The sequence below is a fragment of the Pistacia vera genome, unplaced genomic scaffold, assembly GCF_008641045.1.
Source record: "Pistacia vera cultivar Batoury unplaced genomic scaffold, PisVer_v2 Contig397, whole genome shotgun sequence".
In the NCBI taxonomy this organism is placed as follows: Eukaryota; Viridiplantae; Streptophyta; class Magnoliopsida; order Sapindales; family Anacardiaceae; genus Pistacia; species Pistacia vera.
In genome coordinates this window covers 431324-442271 of record NW_022196220.1, presented here as the reverse complement: position 1 = coordinate 442271, position 10948 = coordinate 431324, and the positions used below count along the sequence as shown (strand labels likewise).

The window sequence follows — 10948 nt, the reverse complement described above, 5'->3', positions numbered from 1 at the left end:
TTGTGCGATGGGGAACCCGTGAGTAATGAGTAGAGTATTCCCGCATGTACACCGCATTGAGAGAGCAGCATGAGTATGAGAGAGAAAAGTGGTGTAGCCCGTGAGAGTGCATGCGGATGAGGGCTATACCCGAGTACCCGAGAGAGAGATTATTCACTCACATGGCCAAAGGTTCCGAATCCATGCATAACCAAGTCTGATCGGCTAGAACGAGTAGAGGTCACGTAGAGTGGGAGCGAGTCCCGACCGTGCCCCCGGTAAGATGGGGCCATGACTTACTAAAGAGTTATTAGAAAAGAGTTCTAAGGAAAGAGAACTAGAGAGAAGAACTAAGGAGAAATTGAATGAGAAGTTGTAAGGAAAGAATTAGAGAGAGAGAGAGTTACGGGGATAGATGAGTAGAGGATTTACTTACTGAGCATTGTTTTAGTGCTCACCCCGTTATTTCCTATGTTTTGCAGGATCTAGGTGAGGACACGGTCGGATGGATGTCGGTGCTCGAGGGGAAGCGGTTACACTATCCACTATGTTTTTGATGACTTTTGTACATATTATAATTTTGTGTAAAAATGTAAATGTTTGTAAAGAATATATATATATTTAATAAAAAAAAATTTGGGCCCAACTCTTTACACTATTTTATATGTATTTTATTTTGTATATTATACAAGTACTTGAGTATAAAGTGGTTGTTACAACAATGTAGTCATTTCCCTTCGCTTGCCGACGCCCATCTGACCGTGTCCTCACCTAGATCCTGCAAAACATGGAAAACAACGGGGTGAGCACAACTAATGCTCAGTAAGTAAATCCTCTACATATTTATCCCGTAATTATCTCTCTTTAATTCTTTCCTTACAATTCTCATTTACTCCCTCTCTTATACTTCTCTCTATTTTCTCTTTCTCATAACTCTTTTCTCATAACTCTCTTTAGTAGTCACGGCCTCATCTTATCGGAGGCACAGCCGGGACTCGCTCCTGCTCTACGTGACTTCTACTCATTCTAACCGATCGGACGTAGTTATGCATGGATTCGGAACCCTTGGCCATGTGAGTGTATAATCTCTCTCTCTCTCGGGTACTCTCAGGTATAGCCCTCATCTGCATACACTCTCACGGGCTACACCACTTCTCTCTGTCGTACTCATGCCGCTCTCTCAATGCGGTGTACATGCGGGAATACTCTACCCATAATTCACGGGTTCCCCATCGCATAACCTACTCTATTCTCTTTTTCTCTCTTTTCTCTGAATAAAGCTCACACTAAGTTCTCTACTCTTTCTATAATGAATAATTAATGCATCTGGATGATTCATGCTCATTAATACACTCATGAAAAGCATAAATGCAATGGTGCATCAAAGACAGTCATTCTGCACAAGTCACACTAAAAAGGGCATAACTTGAGTTATACACATCAGATTGCTACGATTTTTGTCTCGTTTTAAAGCTTAGAGACAAGGCTATAGCTCTTATGTTTTGGTCTAAACCCAGTTCAATCTGTAAGATACCCAAAAATTACTCAGAAGGCACGGCTGTGACAGGGCAGTTTAGTAACATGTTTTCACTTAGGCATTTCATCAAGCAACTCATGTGCATATAAACACTCTACTATAATTACTACTATACTTCATTTTCTAGCCATCCAAAATGGGTGAAAACTCCCTCATATAACCATAATCCCTGTCAAGAAAAGCACTTCCAAATAGGTTTACACAACATCTCTCAAACTTCATCTCAGTTTCCATTTCTCAAGACACATTAAAACACTTCTCATACATGAAGTGTATCCAACAACCACAAAATTGCTACTCATCTCAACTCAATTTCTCATCAAGCATACTACATACCTATACATGCATACATCTCTACTCAATCTCTACTTAAAAGCTTATTCAAATCTCAACTTGGTTGGATTTACTTACCTTGTGAAAAAGTGACTTCTCTAGCACTTTTTCTTTTCTTTGTTGTCTTGTTTTCTCTCTTAGGATGCTTTAGATGAAATCTCTACTCAAAATTACTCAAAATCTCTCTTAAACCCCTTAGAAATCTTGGGAAAATTGAAACGAAAATTGAGAGAATTTAGAGAATGGGCATGGCGGTGGAAATGAATGAAATGAAGGGTTTATTTCACTTAACCCTTTTTAGCTCATATTATAACCTTTCTTTCCCATTTTGCCCTTGTTCTTTCTTAGAAATTTCATCTATATCCTTTGATTCATTTCACTCACACCCCCACACTAACCTATTCTCCATGAAATTTCCTTGCATTTTACTCCCTAATTTTCCTACTAATTAGTGGTAGAATGGTCATTGTGGCCCAAATGAAGAATTCTCTAGAAACTCATTAAACTTTTCAACTGGCTCGTCACTGCAGCGAAGAAACTTCTATTGCCCTAGCGAAAAGTTACAGAGTCGACACCGCCTTACTTAAAGCCAATGTCGTCGCGGCGAAGACTATTCTTCACCCCGACGAAGACTGCAATTCTAAGAGTCCTCAAAACTCAACCAATTTCAACCAACTCAACATACAAACTCAATTAAAACCGAATCAATGAACATTTAAGCAATACATCAAATCTTAACTACGTACCTCAAGCGGGGCGTTACAGGTGGAGCAACCTTCACATTAGCCTCACTCCACCCAAACTGAAACTGAAACCCAAACAGAATCTGAAACTAAACCTGAACAACCAGCAGAAGAAACCACTGAAGAGACATTTGAACACCAACCAACTAACCTCCAACAGTACCAACTGGCCAGGGACAGAGCCAGAAGAGAGGTAAGGCCACCAGCTCGTTATTCTTATGCAGAACTGATTTTTTCTACTTTGCTTGCAAGTACAGAGGTCCAGAGAATAGAACCAGAGACTTATGATGAAGCTATGAAGTCCAAGGATAAAGAAAAATGGGAAGCAGCAATGAGGGCAGAGATGCACTCTCTAGAGGTAAACAGAACCTGGACTTTGGTACCCAAACCCAAAGATCAGAAGCTGATCCAATGTAAGTGGCTCTATAAACTTAAGGATGGTGTTTCAATTTCTGACCCACCTAGGTATAAAGCCAGGCTAGTTGCCAAATGCTACACCCAAAGAGAGAGAATAGACTTCAATGAAGTCTTTTCCCTAGTAGTGAAATATAAAACCATCAGATTAATGTTAGCTATTGCTGCTCACCATAATCTAGAATTAGAACAACTAGATGTGACTATTGCTTTTTTACATGGAAATTTAGATGAGAAAATTTATATGAGCCAGCCTATAGGATTCATTGATGTTAGGGCCCTTGACCATGTATGCTTTCTCCACAAGTCCCTATATGTCCTTAAACAGGCCCCCAGGCTGTGGTACAAAAGGTTTGACACCTTTATAACAGGCCTGGGATTTAGGAGAAGCAAGTATGACAACTGCTTCTACTTTGACCTTGATAAAAATCTGCCCATTTATCTTCTGCTGTATGTTCATGATATGCTGTTAATCAGTAGATCCAAGCCTAAGAAACAAGATCTGAAAAAGAAATTAAATTTAGAATTTGACATGAAAGATTTGGGAAATGGTAAGAAAATATTAGGGATGTTAATATCTAAAGATAGGAGGAACAACTGCTTAAAACTAGGACAGAGTGCTTATTTGCAGAAAGTTATAAACAAATTTGGTATGACTGACTCAAAACCTGTCACAATGCCCTTGGCAAATCATTTCATACTTAGTAAAGAACAGTGTCCTAAATCTGAATCTAAGTTGATAAAAATGAATGATATCCCCTACTCAAATGTGACTGGCTCCTTAATGTATGATATGATAAGCACTAGACCTGATCTGTCGTTTGCTATATCATTTCTTAGTAGATTCATGTCTAACCCTGGCAGTGAACATTGGACTGCCCTTAAATGGGTTCTAAGATACATTAACAGTTATTTGAATGTTGGTTTAAAATATTGTAAGAACAATACTGTGCTTGATCTTGTTGGGTTTGTAGATTCAGATTTTGCAGGTGATAAAGACATCAGAAAATCCACAACTACTTACTGTTTTACACTTGGAGGAAACTACATATGCTGGAAATCTCAGTTGCAGCCTATAGTTGCACTTTCATCAACTAAGGCAGAGTACATAACCATTGCTGATGTGATTAAGGAGGCTGTGTAGTTATAGGGGTTACTGTCAGAAGCAAACCTAACTGAAGGAAAGGTCACAATTTACTCAGATAGCCAGAGTGTTATACATCTGAGTAAGAACCCAGTTTATCACGAGAGGACCAAACATGTTGATGTAAGATTTCACTTTGTAAGAGATGTGGTAGCCCAAGGATTAATTGAGCAGAAGAAAGTCCCCACTGAAGAAAATCCAACGATATGGGGACCAAGATCATCACACCAGCAAAATTCAAGCACTGCTTCAAGTTGATGTCCATGGAGTAATTCAATACCAACTGGAGTTATGAGGGATATGGTTAGAGTCTACTACACTACTGATTAGTTTTCAAGTCTTCAAGGTGGAGATTGTTGAAGTGAAGACTGAAAAACGATGCCACTTTAATATTAAATGAAACGCAGAGTTTTTGGCTTGCATTTATCTATGCATCTTGTCCATCCAAGCTGTGCAGATCCAACGGTTGAAGACATGTCAAAAAGTCAGCAGTATAAAAGAGGGGAATAGTTCACTGTACAGCAGATCTGATTTTTGCGTTTTTCTGCAGTTTGTTCTTGTTAGAGTCATGAAAGTGACTCTATTTTGTTGATAAAAAGATCCCATATGTAATTGAATTGAAGTTATATTGAGACAATTAAGAGAAATTATGAATTTATGTATAAAAATCATATTTTGAGTTTTTCTTGCTAATTTAGTATATTTGGGATGAATTTGGAAATGGTGTGAGTTGATATTAGGTTGTGGTTTATGGATTAGCGGTGGTGATTTTGTCTCATTTATGCTGTTCAGGGGGTAAAATATTATGTTTCAAGGGGCTGATTTTGTCATGTTTCAATCGTGTAGGGACCAAATGGAAATTTATCAAATTTTGTATAAAACTATAGTGCAAGTTCGCAGATTGGGTGGCTGCTACCCACCAAAACTCTTTACCTTCTTCGATCAAGCTCCGGTGACATTTCGTCTCCCTCGTGCTCAGCTCATCATCATCCCGTCAACACCACCGTGAGAACTATCATCGCCACTGCATTCTCGGCTAGATTTTACCGTTTTTTGACGACGTTTTGGCTCCCCAAGACTGGATCTCCCTTCCCCACGATCGGATCTAGCATTTCTAAGCTTCAGCTGCCGCAAAAACCGCCAGAATCCACCAAATCGCTGTCGCGCCTCTTCATCTTCCAACCCATATCCTGCTCATTTCTGACAACTTCTCACCTCCCCAGGACCTGATCTGAACTCCCCATCACCAGAGCTTTCCATCGGTAACTTCGGATCCCATTTTCGCCACCGTTTTTTGGAAGACCCGCCAGAAAATTAATGTTTTCTGGTGAGTGCAGCTGTTCGTATTCCGGGCTATCTGTGGGTCATTTTCTCCCCTTCTTCGCATCATATCACTATCGGTTACCTCCTCTCCGCCATGATCAGCTCTGTTTCCACTGTTTCAATCTTTGTCATCACCACCATGAGCGGCTGAGTTTTCGGTTGTCTGTTACGGTGTAGGCGAGATCGAGATTGACTCCATTGATCTCCTTATCAGCTCTGGACTAGCTGGATGAGCGCGAATGTTGGATATTTGGTTAAGTTTCTTGTATTCAGATTATATTTGTTTTCATTTCAGTTTGTTTGCGATGCTTTAATATTATTCTGATGCTCGACGTGTTGAATTGATAATGTCCATTGAGAACGTTTATTGATATATAACTTTTTGCATAATTAAATGTCGGTTTGAGATTATTGAATGTTGATTATGAGTTTAAATTGCTTCGGTATTGATTGCAATCAAGTTGTAGTAGCATTTGATATCATTTCTACTAGTAATGCATTTATTGTGTAATTAGTTGATTGGATGATACAGGTTGATAGGTTGTACTTGTTAACGTTATACCAACTAGTGGTGTTTAAGGGTTTAGCATTTTTCGGTTAGTCAATGATAGTCTTTAACCAATCAATCTGTAACTAAGATGACAGGGAGACAGGATAGATTATGCCTAGATTGCCGGGAGATATTTCTATTGATTTACCTAACCTTGTAGGATTAGGAAATTGAAGAGCGAGGAGAGGAATTATGAGAGTTGGTCTTGAGTCAAACCGAACCCGTAGCGACAACGCTTTTAATATTGTGTTTTAGTTAGCAATTTATTTGATGCTTTTTATTTTCCTGCAATTAATTAGTTTCCTTTGTTTTAATCAATCATTCTGCCAATTTCTCTTTCGTTAACTCAAATATACATTAGGTCATTAGTCTTGCTCTCTGTGGATTCGACCTTCCTTACCGCTAACTATGGTATTTAGGTTTAATTTTGTAACCGTGACGATCGGTTCAACAGTTCTTTAGTTCTTGATTGATTTTTCTGCACTTTTTAGAATCTTTGTAACTAGGTAGATTGATTAGCTATTGTTAGTTAATCTAAGGGTAGTTTTACTCTTGTGGCTTGAGGATTCCAGGTAAGAGTCCTTGGGTGAGTTACGGGTTGATTCTTGGGTAGAAATGGATATGATTTGATCTAGTTGTGTTGGATCTTGTACTGTATTGATATTATTCAGATTAGTAGTGCTGTGAGCTCTCCATTTCTGGAGCTCAACGTGGACATAGATTATCCAAATAGGATAATCGAACCACAGTAAAAATCTTGCATTTCTTGTGTGGATGTTTTGTGTAATCTGTGTGGAGTTGAAAAAATTTGGTTTATGTTTGTGTTTGTTGGCTCAGTATAACAATATATATATTGTAGTCTCAAGCATTGACATGAAGGATTCTGAAACTATAGATACGGATATGGTTAACGTGAGAGCAAATGACGATGCTTCTAGGGTAATGTCACCTCCTTCTAATTCTAGTATTCATGCAACTAGTTCTAGAAATAAATGTAAAACATCATAAGTTTGGAATTACTTTGAGACATATGTTGATGAGAATAAGAATGAGAGGGCTAGGTGTAAGGCATGCAATAAAACTTATGCATATGGTAGTGTCACACATGGGACTAAAAATTTGAAGCATCATATGGGAGATTATCCAAAACGTGGCAACCATGATGTAGGGCAATTGTTGATTGATCATGATCATAGATTGCAAAGTAGAAAGATTAGTCAAGAGACTTATCGTGAATATATGGCCTTATCAATTATTCAACATAATTATCCATATTCATATGTGGAGAATCAAGGAACTATAAGAGTCTTTTCGTATGTGTGTAAGGAGCTTAAGCATTATTCTAGGAACACTACTAAGGCGGATTGCTTAAAAATATATGAAAGGGTGAAGCAAAAAACTAAGCTTGAATTAGGGAGGCTTACTAGTAGAATATGCTTAACTTCTGATGTTTGGACTTCTGGTACAACTGAGGGATATATTTCTTTGACAGCTCATTATATGGACGAGGATTGGGAGTTACAAAGTAAAATACTAAACTTTTGCCATATTCCTCCTCCACACTCAAGGGTTGTTTTGGCAGATAATATTATGAATTTCTTCCAAGAGTGGGGAATTGAAAAGAAAGTTTTCTCAATTACTTTGGATAATGCAAGTAGTAATGATAGGATGGAGGATATCTTGAGGAACCATCTTTGTGTGTAGAATGCTTTGTTATGTAGGGGTGAATTTTTTCATGTGCGATGTTCTGCATATATCTTGAATCTTATTGTTCAATAAGGGTTAAAAGCTACTAGTGTCACTTTAAATAAGATTCGAGATAGTGTGAAATATATTAAAGCAACTGAGGCTAGAAGAATCAAGTTTGGAGAACTTGTTGTACAAATGGGAGTGAAAAGCTCAATGGGGTTGAGATTTGATGTTTCCACTAGATGTAACTCGACATTTTTAATGCTTGAAAAGGCATTAATATATCATCCTATGTTTGTGGGTTTATCAACAATAGATCTCAATTATAAACTTTTGTCTATTAGATGACGAATGGGATAGGGGGCGAGGATATGCAAGTTTTTGGAACCATTTTATGATATTACGACTTTATTCTCGGGTTCCAAATATCCTACAACAAACTTGTACCTGAAATGTGTGTGGGATATTCAATTGCGTTTAATTAAAGAGAAGATGATTGAGGATGAATTTGTTAGGAGCATGGCGGAACAAATGATGCCAAAATTTGCAAAATATTGGGATTCTTATAGTTTTGTGTTGACGATTGCAACTATTCTTGACACACGTCTCAAGTTTCAGTTTGTAGAGTATGCTTTTAAGAAAGTTTATGATTTAACTATTGTCATACGAAAGTTGGAGGTTGTTAAGAATAACCTGCAAAAGCTTTTTCAAGCTTACGAGGCTCAATGTTCCAAATAAGTTTCTGTCTTACCTTCAGTTGTTTTTCCTGCGAGTGGTCCTACTCTTGGTAGGCGTATAGATAATTCTTCTGTAAGTCACTATACTTTTTAGTTTTTATATTCTTATGATAAATAAAGTATTGTTTATTGTTTAATTTTAACTTTTGACACTTAACTATTTAAATGGTGCAGGATTTTGACAACTACAAAAGTGATTTTATTTCCACTAAGAAATCCGAATTAGATCTTTATTCGAAAGAGATGAGGTTTGATCGCGTCAAATATTAGAATTTGGATATCCTCGATCATTGGAAGAACAATTGTGATCGTCATCTGGTACTTGCCATGATGGCTCGTGATATCCTGGCAATACCAATAACATATGTTGCTTCAGAGTCCGCTTTTAGTATTGACAGTAACGTGTTCAACAAATATCAAAGCTCACTTGGACCTAAAAATGCAGAATCTTTTATATGCACTTGGACTTGGCTATATGGATATGAGTTTTAAGGTAACATGTTAACATAATATTTCATATATTTTATTATTTACATTTATTAATATTTGTAGTTGATCATTGTTTTGTAGATGATAATGTGAATGATGATTCGGATGATGATCTTGATGTGCCATAAACTAATCCCGAGACTATGGAATCAAGAGACTTTATCACCCCCATTGTGGGATGAATATTTGCTACCCAAGAATGTTTTTTGTTGAACATTTGATTATGTATTTATTTATTTTAATTGTTATTTGTAGTTTTGTATTTTACGTTATTGATTTATTGTGTTTGTTTATGTGTATTAGTGATTATGTATTTGTTTATTTTGGTTAGTATTTGTAGTTTTGTATTATATGTTATTGACTTGATTGTTGTGTTTGTTTATTTGTATTACTATTAATGATTATGTATTTGTTTATTTTGGTTGATATTTATAGTTTTGTACTATATGTTATTGACTTATTGTGTTTGTTTATATGTTATTTTTTTATTTTGGTTCCTATTTGTTTATATTCTAAATTGAATTGAATTTAGAGTAGTTGATTTTGGGGGTGTAAATGTAAAAAATCAAAACTGTAGGAATTTTAGGGGTGTAACTGTCATAATTAAAAACTATTGGTGGTGAAATGTAAAATTTAAAACCTGGAGAGAGAAAAAAAGGGCACCCACGGTCCACCCATACTCGCATAGGATAGGGTACGGGTCTAATATTTTGGGTCAAGATGACCCGCACCAGTGACGACCCAACCCATCCGCTCGTTTTGCCAGGTCTATTAAATGGTACTTAAAATTTAATTTAATTTTTAAATTTTTTTCAAATTCTTTAATCAGGGGCAGTTTAGACTTTACATAAAAGATTCAGTATGAGGTAAGAAAATATATAAACGTCAGCTAGTGTGAGTGATTATTTTGGTAGTGAAAAATTAAAATGTTTTGAATTGTGATTAAAAGTATATAACTCAGTATTTACCTCAAGCTTTAGTGGACACTGTTCTCAATACTTCTCATCTTAAGTTTGATAGTTTCTGAAATTAGGGGTGGAAAAATCGTTTTCGTTAAAATATGATGGGAAAATTATTTCGGCCCTTCATAAATTTCATCCAACGGGAACACATGGTGGGAAGCCGTTAATTTATAATAGTAATGGCGTTGGTCAAGGGTCAATCGGTCAATTAAATACGGTGATACGGGCGGCTGGTTCCATCGAAAACTTGCAAGTGACCATGTGGGCATGTGGCTGTGACTTTTACTCCTCCAACAACCCACTTGAAGCTTTTTAATTTCTCTATAAATAGCAATAAAAGAGAGAGAGAGAGATACAAAAGAAGCTTACACAATAACAATGAAGAAGATAATAGTTGTAGTGATGATTATTGTTTTCATCTTTTCCCATTTTGAGACTGTCCAACCCTCCGCTGCCGACTGCAACGACGCTTGTTCCACTGCCTGTGTTCAAGAAGACTGTAAGTTTTATTATCTATTTTTTTTGTAAAATTAAGATCTGAACTTAAACCTTTTCCCTTGTTGTTTGCAGCAAGGCTTATGCAGCGTTGTGACCGCAAGTGCCAGATTAAGTGCGATCCAGACTCATCCACGTAAGCTTTTATGTAATTTTAAATCAGTTGATGAAGTCCAATTTTGAGGGTTGAGGTGAGTTAAAGAATCTTATTGTGTTGTGCAGTGTCAAAACTGGAAGGCCATAAACTGTAGCTTGAGACTGAAATTCTTCAACTATGGAATTGGAAGATGACAAGTGAAGAAGACATCATGCTGTATAATATTTGTGCTCTGTGGAATATGTAATAAGTAATTTCTTAATTATGAGAAATTGTATTTAGCAATATTCTTGCTCAATATAATTCCAAATCTTAATCTCATTATGTCAGGATATTGATTTCTTTTTGTTAAGGGAATAATAATTTCCTCTCTTCTAATGTGTTTTTTTGTCATTCTAAAAATAAAGAGATAAAATAGAAAAAGAAAAATGTCAAATAACGCCAAACTAAACACTG

General features: G+C 36.6%; 1 long non-coding RNA gene across 1 annotated transcript; it reads left to right on the top strand.

Annotated features, from left to right (window-relative positions):
- Positions 1-10222: 10222 nt before the first annotated feature.
- On the top strand, positions 10223-10813 carry LOC116141282. Its single transcript, XR_004129764.1, has 3 exons — positions 10223-10399; positions 10471-10531; positions 10618-10813. It is a non-coding gene; the product is annotated as an uncharacterized LOC116141282 (long non-coding RNA).
- Positions 10814-10948: the final 135 nt, after the last annotated feature.